The sequence below is a fragment of the Anas acuta genome, chromosome 3, assembly GCF_963932015.1.
Source record: "Anas acuta chromosome 3, bAnaAcu1.1, whole genome shotgun sequence".
In the NCBI taxonomy this organism is placed as follows: domain Eukaryota; kingdom Metazoa; phylum Chordata; class Aves; order Anseriformes; family Anatidae; genus Anas; species Anas acuta.
The window spans coordinates 80,254,303-80,266,339 of record NC_088981.1 but is presented as its reverse complement, the minus strand read 5'-3'; the positions used below and the strand labels follow the sequence as shown (position 1 = coordinate 80,266,339).

The 12,037-nt window shown below is 43.4% G+C and overlaps 1 protein-coding gene across 7 annotated transcripts in view; it reads left to right on the top strand.

Moving 5' to 3' along the window:
• Positions 1–460: 460 nt before the first annotated feature.
• ANKRD6 (ankyrin repeat domain 6) overlaps positions 461–12,037 on the top strand; it is a 99,770-nt gene continuing 88,193 nt past the window's right edge. For 4 of the 7 annotated variants that reach the window (XM_068677963.1, XM_068677962.1, XM_068677955.1 and 1 more), the window contains exon 1: positions 461–607. The gene's annotated coding sequence lies outside the window, so the exon portion shown is untranslated. The remainder of the gene's footprint in view (positions 608–12,037) is intronic. The other 3 variants (XM_068677956.1, XM_068677957.1, XM_068677961.1) reach the window with 2 other exon arrangements.

Here is a 12,037-nt window from a genome sequence, read left to right as displayed (position 1 = left end):
AAAGGAGCTGTGTTTCACAGACAAAACAAAAACTTTCTGTCTCAGGCAACTGAGGGAATTCATGAATTCCTCTTCTTAACAGGAAAAAAAATAATACAAAAGTGGCTGTCTGGATTAAACAAGTTTACAGTAATCGAGCATGGGTAAGGTCCCACTGACACTCACATAAGTGAGGGAGCCCAGCCACATCTGGGTTTGTAGGATCACAAAAGCATCTCCTCGAGCTTCTGCTAAAGAAGAAAACCTCTGTTAGATTGCTTGCAGATCAATGCCAAGGAAACCTTGTCTTCCTCTACGTGTTAACTTCTTGTTTCTCAGCCGTAATGACCAAACACAAAGCAGTCCTGTAGGTGGGACTCCTTTAACACAAATCTCACGGGTTGCTCTCATTGCACCTGCAGCAAGGAGAGGGCTGGGTCCCCCCAGCCTCTCACCTGGGGGCCACCCCCTTGCCCCCCTTCCCCGCTGCAAGCCCCGGGCCCGCCGTGGTGCTGCCGCTGGGTGTCGCCCTCGCAGCGGGCACGGCCCCGGCGCCGCCACCGCCACCACCTCCGGGGCCGGCGGCCCGGGGGAGCCCAGCCCGGCGGTGGAGGCTCCGGAGGAGACGGTAGGGCTCGTCCCGGGGCTGCTCGGAGGGGAAGCGGGGCCGGGGAGGGGGCTGCGGCCCCGGGAAGGGGGCGGGGGCCCCGCGGAAGGGGAGCCCGGGGGGGTCAGGGCGCTGCCTGCCCGCCCGTGCGGGTCCTCGTCGGGTTTGGGGAGCCGCAGCGCCCTGCTGCCAAGTTGTAGGGTGGTGTCCCCGCTGTTGGCAGCACCCCAAAACTCCGCTGGAAGCGGCCCCGCCGTGCCGGGGGGCTCCCCGCTGAGCGGGGCCTGGACCCGGCATCGCCAAGGTGCCAGGAGCCCCCGGGCTGGGGTGCAGCACCGAGAGCCCGGGGCTGCCCTGTGGCTCCTCAGAAACCCGCCTGCTCTTGGGTTTGTGTTTCTTTGGGGTTGTGTTCGGGGTTTGGAGAGCGTACGTGTCCCAAAGGACGGGTTGTCTGCACCCTCGTGCTGGAGGAGAAGACCTGGAGGCACAGACAGTGGCAGGAGGGTGGGTGGGTGAGCTTCCCCCCACCGCCTGTCCACATTATCTTAAAATGATCGACCAACATTAATGCCAGCATCTGCCAGGAACATCTACAAATCTATCTATAAATCAAACACGTGAAAATCTACCAAAAACTAAACACGCAGCGTTAGCTGGGCATGGTGCAGACCCCCTAGTAGCACTGTCTGAGTTCATGGCTTGTTTTGAGGAAGAGAGTGTTATTTACTTAACTTGCTTGCTCTCCAGGTGACACGTCCAGGTGTGCAGCTACTCTTGTAACAACTTATTTTGGCAGGCTCAAGTTCCAGGTATTTGGTAATCTGCGTTCTCTGGAGACTCGGAAAACGTGCTGTTTCTGGAGATGCACGATCACGTTTCCGATCGTCAGCTGCAGCGCAGGCAGGAAGACGTAGCGTAATGGCTTAATGCAGAGCTTAACAACAAGTTCTGAGCAGAAAAGTTACGTCCCCTGAATGTACCAAACGTACCATTCACTAGCTGCAGAACATATTGGGCACCTGCCTTTAGATTTTGGTGGGACAGAAGGTCTGTGAAGCCCATGTTTAGGTGCCCGGTGTTGAGGTGGTGCGTGCTGGTTTGTGCTGGTGAGGCCCCGTTAGCCTGGCAGGAGGGGATGGGAATTCTGGAACAGAAGTGCTCTCACTGCTTCTCTCCTTGTTGTTTGTTGGAAAAGAAACTTTAATCAAATTCAAAAGTGACTTTGTGGTGGTATTCCCTTGGGAAAGGTTTTTGCTTTCCCCTACTTCTTGATATTTACCCACACCGCGCTTTTGACCTCATGTTAGAGACTGACTTTGAGCACTAGAAATAAAACAATCCGTAAGGGCTCAGTAAAAATAAAGTGATCAGCCTCCTCTTCATCCAGGATCTTTTCTGCAAGCTTTTTGCAGAGCTCTTTTTTTCTTTTCTGGGGGAGCAGAAGCAGTGGGGATGTTGGTGTAAGTCAATATGCTGTAGTTGCAGCACCTGGCTTGGGATCGTGCCCTGTCCCAGGTGGCGCGTGCTGGAGATCACGATGTCAATCATATGATGTTCTTGCACTTGATTAGATGAATGATATCTTAAGGAATGAGGCACCTGTGGGGCATGGTAGTAGTGATTAAGCCCCAAGTGGTATTTCTTCATTTATCTTCAGCTTCACCTTTGCACTTTGCCAGTGAGTCATGTTGTGATGTAAGAAGGAACCTTGTTGCCCCTTCCTTGCTAACTTCGTGCCGTAGGACTAACAATATTTATCTGTTTGGATGGATGGCATAACAAAGAATGTTTGTAAAGCACTTTAGGTTCTTAAATTAATTACGCCATCTGACAACGGTGTTTTATTTATTTACTCTCATTAGTTTGGGATTTGTCATTCAGCAGTTAGGACTTAAGATAAACTTCCAGAGAGCTCACAGTTGTACCTTTTCTTAGTGATACATCAGTGCAGCACGTCACTAAAGGCAGTATTTTATTTAAAACAACAAATGAGGTACCATATTTCACTTGCAAGATTGGCCTAGGGAGATATTTGTAGGAGACAATAATGAATTGTAGTTGCTTGGGGTGGGGGAACTAAGTTGTTTTATCTCATTGTTTATTAAGGAATGGAAACATGTGACTTTAAAAATGGTCCAACCAAAAATAGAAGGTGTAGAGTTGCACTTTGGAGAGACCTCAAGCACTGATAGTGTGTAGCAAGGGGGTAATTACCTTCCCTGCCTTGTGTCCAGCAACCAGGTCTCACCTCCATTCTCTTCAGCATTTCATATATGTGTATAGTATATATGTATGGATGATATAACCTTATTATAACAAACTGTCCTTCAGCAGTACCAGCTAACAGGGAGTGGAATAGTCAAGAAGTAACTGAGCTGTTCCTAAATGGTCCACGATTTAGCAATGGTATGCAAGAATATTTGCTATTATTTTACTCAGAAATTACTCTGAAGTCTTTTCTCAACAGAGTTGCATGTAAGGTGGATATACTCCTAGAAAAATACGGTGTGTATGCTGTATAAAATTATTGACAGGTTTGCAGAAATCTGTGTCGTACATAGTTGAATCTGTAGAAGGTGTAAATTCCTTTAGTACCAAGGACAAATGTAGTGCAGCCTTACTTGTTATGCAATTACGGGTGGCTTAAATTTTGTACTAGGATTTTATGGATTTAAATTCGTCTCTAATTTTTTTGTGCTACTCAGGGAAAAAAAAAAACAAAACCGACTTTCTAATCAAAACTCAGATTATCGTCTGGATGAGTAATTACATGAGGCAAAGTAGAGACGAAATTTCAGTATGTCTGCCAGGTGCACTTGCTCCTAGCGTTTAATTCTTAAGATGCTGTGAAGGAGACTGAGAAAACTGTAAAGTATTGGTGGTAGTAGACTAAAGGGATGTTTGCTGAGGTTTTGTTTTTACTACTTTGGTGCTCAAAGGCATAATATTTCTGAGGATTGGAAGAGACAAAAACTATTAGTGGTGAAAAACTCTCATCAGCATATTGTAGAGCATCATGTTCTGACCGCATTCACAGTTTACCCTCCAAAAGTGTATTGCTTTGGAAAAAAAAATCAGCCACCCATTTAGTAAGAAATAAATATTTTTTAAGCAAACGTGAGCTTAGCATCTTGCTGAGAAATTTAATCTAGATATTTTGTTGCACTTGAACTAAAGGCTCTTTTGGTCCTAATGCTTCAATCAGAAAAATACTTTAATTTCTGCCTATTTGAGCTCAAACAAATAATTACATGTGGGCCAATTGCCATAGGCCTTACAGTAATAAAAGTATTGCTTTAAAACTCAGTTCAGTCTGGGAGCTTCTAGCTCTGGTGATGCCATGGAAGCTCTGGCTCTCGATTCTTGAACCTACATTGTGTCTGCTTGCTCTGTATGTTTTGGTATAGGATGATGAAAAGGGCTGTTTAAATTTTGTCACCTGTGCTTACCCAACCATGATTATGTTCTGAATACAGCTTGTGAATATTTCAGTTTAAAGTTTGATTCTTTAAGTGATATTAAACCTACAAATCCAGATCATTTTCCAACTAGCAAGAGCGTGAGGGGGCGGAAAGTCTGGCTGAGCTGCATGTTGTGGCTTCTTTCTAAACTTTTTTTTTTTTTTTTCTCCTCTTGTCCGTATTTGGTTTATCTCATGCTGTCATCCAACAGAGTACTGGGCCTGTGAAGGCAGGTGTTCAAAAGTTAGGAAGAGCCAGAATAAACACGTGTGAATTCCTGCCTTATTTGTTGCATAGCTTTCAAATGCACGCATGTCAGGATGTTCTTGGAGCACTGCTTCCCTGGAGGATGTGGGTTGCAAACCCAATGCTTTGGGTTGGAAGGGACCCCAAAGCCCACCCAGTTCCACCCCCTGCCATGGGCAGGGACACCTCCCACCAGCCCAGCTTTCCCAAAGCCCCATCCAGCCTGGCCTTGAGCACCTCCAGGGATGGGGCATCCACAGCTTCTTTGGGCAGCCTGTGCCAGGGCCTCACTGCCCTCACAGTGAAGAACTTCTTCCTAATAGCTAATCTAAATCTAAATCTAACATTTTTTAGCTTAAAGCCATTCCCCCTTGTCCTATCCCTACCCTCCCTGGCACGGAGTCCCTCCCCAGCTTTCCTGTAGGCCCCTTCAGGGCTGGCAGGCCGCTGTAAGGTCTCTGTGGAGCCTTCTCCTCTCCAGGCTGAACAACCTGGATGAACAACCAAATGTTTTCCTAGCTCTTTGTCAGCGTTTCTGCCACACGTTGCTAGAAATGCAAGGTCCTTGGAAGCAACAGGGAGGCTCTGTCCGACTGCCAGCACTCCTGCCCTGCTGCTGCTCCTCTGTGGCTCCCTTCTTCTTATTCCTCAGGCCCTCTGCCTGTTCTCCAAGCCCTAAGTGCATCTCAGGCTACCAAAGGGTTGAATCTTGAGCTCTCTGACCCTGCAGGGGAAACTTGCCCATGAGGGAATCAGGCTGTGGTTGGGGATGGGGTTTGGGCAAGTGATGGATGGAAGTTCAGAGCAGTGGTTGGTGGCCTTCAGGGCAGAGGCTGGCGGGGGCATGATGTGCTTAATGTGGGTCTGCCATAATCCTGGGGAAAAAAGGCATGAAAGGCAAGGCTTTTTAAAATTATCATGTGGTTAAAAGTGTTTTTAAGTGCTCTTCAAATCATTAAATCTTATTTAAACCAAGCTTCTCCAAAGAGTTTGTTTCTTACTTTCCCTTTCTCTCCCATGACTTGCCTTCCTCCTCGTCTAAGCACCATCTGCTCCTGTGAAGAGAGCCACTGAAGGTAACATTTTTGGGTGCGTGACCTGGCAAGGAGAAGGATGAAAGCACTTTCATCTGCATTATGGAAAATACATTTGGATTTGATGGAAATTAATTCTATAAGGGTGCGGATCGCTGTGTCCGCATTGCAGTGGGCTCGTTTTCTTTTCCAGGTTGAGCTGCCAATTAGTTTAAGCCAGAGTCGAGAGTGTTTTCTGTTGGTTTTATCAGCACCTGCAGCGTGACATCTTAGCAAGACCTGTTGCCAGTCCATTTATATTGTGCTGACCTCTTACGAGTCAAAATGCCTTCAGTCTTCTCCTATGGGTCAGTCACTGAGGAAGGTGACTGTTCCAGCTTTGTGTTTGTTTTAAGATGAACCCACCTGCAGAAATTGCAGCCTGCTTGAAATCCTCCATATGAGTAATTTCCCTTCATTTTCTTTCTGACCGCTTTTGCTAGAAGGCTGTGTCTGGCTGAAGAGGATTAGGGCTGGGGGCCGGGGGATGTGGAATTATCCACCTGCCATCTGCAGCCTTCTATTGACATTATTGTCCTGGTTTAAATCCAGATTTTGAAAAAAGTACAGCGCTTTCTAATCATTTTGTCTTTTCCAGACCTGGTAGCAGCTTCTGAATCCTTGCAAGGAAGTGTTGCAGGCGGGCATCGTGGCAGCTGCTATGTTTTTTTTTCATTCTGGAGTCTGGAGGTAGTTAGGAAACATAATAATAAATGTTTTGCTTTGGTGTGTATCACGTTATCATTTTTATGGGCTGTCATGTGGTGCCCTGCAGGCACATGGGAGAGCGTCGGCCCAAAACACTTGGTGGTGTGGAAAAAGCTCTGAGGCAAGAAGTAACTGGAAGGCTTTTTTCTTCCCACCCTGGCATTACACTACCTACAATTTCCACTTCTTCCATGGGTTTAGGCTGTCTGAAATCTCACCTCTGGACTTACCAGGGTTATGTCAGACGTCCCCCAGAAAAGAGGTCATGGAGGATCGTGTCACGGCCCTTGGAGCAGATTTAAACTTGCTTCAGCGTGGGAGGAGGTACCTCAGCTCTAACGTGTGATGATTTCTTCTCGAGATGTGTGCATTTCTTCCAGGGACAGCTGCTCAGTGCGCTTGAACGCCCGGCATCAGTGCAGCTACAGCTCAAGGCTATTGGTAGATACAACCAGGAGACTCTAGCCTGGAGTAAGCTGAGGTGTGAATTTTAAGTACCGTGTTTTATGAGTGAATAATCAGCTGCTAAGTCGGGTCCTTTTGCTCCACTTCACCAGCTCGGAGGAGCCCAGCTTTATGAAATGCCGACCTGGCGAGCACTGGCTGAGGTTGTAATCCACTTCGCTTTCTCCGACGCCCTGACGGTAAGCAAGGATGCGTCTGCACGCTGACAGGAGGGCTACCAGCAGGCTGGGAAAGCAGGGCTGGGTTTGGGGCACAGCCCAGGCAAGACAGGGCCTTGAAGTCAGATGTCTTGGTCACTGCTAGGCTCAACATCGGCAAGAACAAACCTTTAGAGGGAATTAGAGTATGAGAAATAGAGCCATTTCTTCTCACCTGCTTTGAGCCTGACAAATGCCTGATGCTTTCTAGTATTTTTCAAGCTGATTTTCCTCTACTTAATTGTTCCTCAAATGGAAATTGTCTGGCCTTTGGTTGTCTCTGTTCTACTTCCTTGAAATTTTTCTAGTTTTGCTTATTTTTTTTCTGAGGGAGTGTGAGCTGATTACAACTTCCAGGATGCAGTTGAATGTTTTACAGTACTGAATAAAGGTGGGTTTGATTTTGATCTCTGCTGTAATAATTTCTAGTGCACTCTCTGCTTTTTGACTGTGCTGATACTTTTCTAGAATAATGTTTTAAATCTGAGATCTCATTCCTGAATCATTTAGAGCCCATCCCTATGCGTAGCAAATTGAGGTGCTGTTTTTTTCCTGCTGTGAACCTCTGAACATCAGTCCGTGTTTAGATTGTACTGATTTTTGCCTGTGTTTTTACCAGCTGGTTATTTGGTGTCATTAAGTCCTTCTGTATCTCTCTGCAATCAGCACTTGCCTTTATTCTGCATAACTTAGTATTACCAGTGAATTTTGTCACTTAACTGCTCCAATGTTTCTCTGTCTCCCTGTTGGGATTCATTCACAAGGATATTGAACACAGTGTTCATGATGCAGATGGCTATAGGGCTGCATGCCCTCCACTATGATGACTGATTGAGTGCTCTTTCTTTGTACTGTTTATTTTGTGTCTTCTAGTTGTTGTTTTTTTATACAGATGAGGACTTTTCCTATTATTCCATAGCTGCCTAGTTTTTATGATACTGATTTTTTTATTTTTTTAACTTTGATCTAAAGCCTTTAAGGGGACAAATTTCCAAACGGGAAATAAGTGAAATGGACGTTGTTCATCTGCTTAGCTTCAGAGACTGCAGTGGTGTTTCCAGCCTTCAGTGCCTGGCTTTTTTCCTCACCCTCTTGGAGAATGGCATAGCTACAGGTGAAAGCAGAGAGGAGGTGATTTTTTTTCCAAGCACATGGGAGAGCTGCTTAATGCTGGAACGGACCATGCCCCTTGGGGCTGCTCTTAGCATGTGTATTTGGGGGTTGGACGTGAGTTACCATGGCTTGAGGAACAGCTTTACGCCACTGAAGGTAGCACACTCACTGTAATATGAATTAGCTTACTTAAAACATCTTTCTTGTGTCCAAACAATCAGCATTCAGCTGTAACAAGTCCAACATTGCAACTACATCCCAGCTATTTTGGGGTTTAGTTTTGGTCAAAACTGAATTTCCTCAAATTCTATTCCAAATTCCCTTGGTGAAATTATTTAATAATATATAATAATATAATATAATAATATATGTGATAATATAAAATACAAATTTTATGAAGTTTATAAAATGTAAAATACAAATATACAAATATAATTCTTTAAATCACTTCCAATCCTTGTTCCTTCTACTTTTCAGACTGAGTTTACCATTTCTAAATATGGGCCTCTCTTGCTTGCTCAGAAAGGTATCAAATCCTGTTCTCAAGGAGAATGTTGCACTTCATTTATTTGGAAGCAAGATGGGACCTGGCAGGAAAAGTGAATGGCAGGATTAAAAAAATTAGAATGAATGTTTGCACTGCATAGCATGCCACAGCAGTAGATAGAAACTGAATTTGCAGTTAGAAACTCTGCTATGCAGTCTTTGAGGGAGTTTCTTAACTGAAAAGAAAATATTCTCTCTCTATATATATTCCCAGATTCATTGTGTGCCTACAGGTGTAAATTAAGTTAAAAAAAAAAAAAAACCTTTTTTTTTTTTTTTGACTCTTCTCAGTTTCCCTTTATTCTAGTCTACCAACACATGTGCTTGGGAAGTCTGAAATTTCTAGCTTCCACACCCCATTACTCTTTCATAGAATTTATCCTTTAATGTCTAGTAACTCTGCAGACACACAAATGAGGATGCTCCTGCTTCAGTTATTAGAATTATGTCGGGTTTTTCTTCTTTTTGTTTTTAATCCTCAAAGTAGAGTACTTGGCATGGAAGCTAGAAGCATATTTTATTCAAAACCTAGCATCTAGAATTTGGATGCATGTGTTTCCAGCTTTTAAGAATAATTATTTTTTTTGAAATACTGTATTAGAATGAATTTGCTTATAGATCGTACGTGGGTTTTGCACATCCAGCAAGTGTCTGAGTATAATTGCATGGGATAAGCTGATTTTGGTAGCACACAGACAAATCGGGAAAACAGGTAGTGGTGCATTCAATAGAACTGAGTGCAGCACTTTAAATAAAACATCTTAAATGTTTATTTGTTCCCCTCATGATTTGAAAGGAAGAACCTCTCCCCTTGACTAAGCTGAAGCATGTGTATAGTGAAGTCTTAGGTTGCCGTGTAAAGAGCCAGTTTAATCTGGGATCTGGCCTCTGTGTTTCCCAGAGATGGAGCAAAGCGTCAGTGAAATGGAAATCTGTGTCTTTTGTACGTCTGCAGTGCTTGTGAAACATATGTTTACTCTACTTTGGAAAAAAAAATAAAAAAATAAAATATACTTTTCAAGTAAGCTAAGCCAGGAAGGGTTAGCAGAGCAGAGTGGTACTGTAGAGGAATTTCTTGGCACGTGATTAGAACACGTGCTAGAGTGTTTTATGTTAAGATAATGGATTGCCTTGTAATTCTCTGGAGCTGTATGCTGTCATCCTCCCCAAAACAGTAAGGTTTTGAAAAGTGTACAGGTAGCGTCTCAGTCTGATTGTTTTGATAACCTAGCACAGGCACTGTGATTTTTAATAGCACAGGCAAGTATCTGTGGCATGTCAGTGTTTTTTACTTAAAAAACAAAGAAACAAATGAACCCTCAGTTTACTAGTTCTCACGCTTTGGATTTTGAAGCAATATACATTAATATTCCTTCCTCTCTGCCAACAGAGCAGTTTCTCTGGTCTATGTATCTTAAACCTACTAGTTCTCCAAATATACATGGTCTTTCAAGTAAAACAGGATAGCACAAAAGCTTTTGCAATGCAAAAGTTAGCAGATTTCACCACGTACTGTTAAAAAAGCAACACTTCTTATGCTCTATAACTTGAATTTTCATTTTCATTTTTTAAATTAAATTTCATTTAATTTGATTAAAACTTAAGAATAAAATGATAGTAAAATAATTACTCTAAAAAAATTGCACGAGTTTATGCATGAATAATATTATTGCCCATAGATAGGTAATTATCAACAACTTGTGTGTAGTAGAGTTATAATTAGTTTACTGTATTAAAACTCAGACCTGAAAAACAAAACTTTCAGCTAGACTTTGCATGATGAGATGGCTTAAAGATGTATGTGTATTATCGCGGGCCTCTTTAAAATGAAATGTTATGCCATATTTTCTATTTTTGCCATATCAGATCAAAACCTGATTTACCCCCTGGTGTGACCAATCTCATTTAATTCAGTGATTATGTCCACGTGAGTAATACTCAAGGAATTTGGCTTAGTATGAGAAACATCTTCCCAGAAGGAGATGTAATGGACTTGCACTCAATATTAAAAAGAAAACACAAAACACACATACAAAAAAAAAAAAAAAAAAAAAAGAAGGAAGCCACAGCTTGGGTTTCCTTGTCTCATAGTATAAGGATCTTCAGTGAAGTCTCACATTCCATGACATTAAATCTGTGGCCAAGATGATATGATATTGGGCGATTTCTGTAACTCAACGTGCAGGTCTGTGCTGCTGCTGAAACAATAGACTGAGTGTTTTAGGGTGCAGATAGCCTGACTAAAATGACACGTGTCGCAAAAGCTGATACACTTTCTCAGTGGAAAATGTGCAGTAGATAAATGCTTGTGGACTGTATGATATGTCACAATCACGGGAGTAGTTAACATGATAAAAAAAAAATAAAAAAATCAGCTTTCTTTCTGTTTACAAAACTGGCCTTATGGTGGGACTGGAAGAAAGAGAATACAAATATATAATACATCCATCTTATTTTTTCCCCTGCTTTCTGCCTCCCTGTATTGAGCTGAAGATAAATGGGCAGCCTAACTGCGTGAAAAAGAAAAAGGCACCAAAGTCAGTCCTCCTTCTCTGTGGTTTCCTCTCCGTGTTACGCATCGAGAGGCTGCTGGCTGTGTGGCAGCACGCCAGCCTTGATAAGGTATGGTTCCTGTAGTGCCGTGAGATCAAAACTGTGCCGCAACTCCTCCTTAATCACGTTGAGCAGCCACGAGTCCAAAGATGGATTGGCCTAGTTCAGGAATTTAGTTTGAAGTTGTCTGTGCTGAAATGCCAAAGTGTGTTTTAGCCATATTAGGCCTCAGTCATGGTTTCAAGGTAATGAAGATGCCCCTCGATGTTTTCTCTGTTGTGGTGCTGTCTCATTTTCCCATACCAAATTCCTCTTCATCTCTTGCCACTTCCAAGAGTTTCTCTGTATTGTTCTTCACCTTTTTTTCTTCTCCCCTCTTTTGTCCTAGACGTACTCTCTCATCCTTGATCTAAGACTTGTCTGGTCGTCTTTGATCTGCTCCCTTACAAATCTCCTTCTCTTTTGCTAGTCGTGTTCCCTACAGCGGTTGCTGACTGCTGAGTCACAGCTTTGAACCCAGACGGTCACGAAGAGAACATGAGGTGGTTTAACAAACCTTTACAAAAAAATTTGTGAGGAAACAAGAAAGGATCCATCTCTCTCAAGCTCTTACAGGTGCTCTTCAGCACAGTGGTTGTATGACTTGCTCTGAGACTTGTTAAAGGCCAGCTACCTCCACGTTCAGGATTTTCCTCCTCACCCTCTCTTCTATGCTATCGTTCTTAATTTACAATCTGTTTTGTTGTGTGTTTTTTTTTTTTTTTTCCTGCTTTCATTTCAACCTTAGTATATACAGGTCTCGGGGCACGCTTTTCCATCTCAGACTATTTTTAACTCTGCCTCTTGCAACATAATGGCTCATAGGCTTTGCTGGTGGTTGATCTAGCTTTGTTAGGCTTCTGGCAATGCAGTGGTTTAATGATAATGCTGGTCTGCTTTGCTCCTTCATAGGAGTCACAGGTAAAGGAGTATCTCTTGCTATCCTATCAGACAGGAGCCGCCTCCCTCAGTATTTTCTCCCCCATATGTGATAAGAATGAAAATGGGATCCATCTGGGAAGTGTCTTTTGGAATATGAGAGATGCGTGT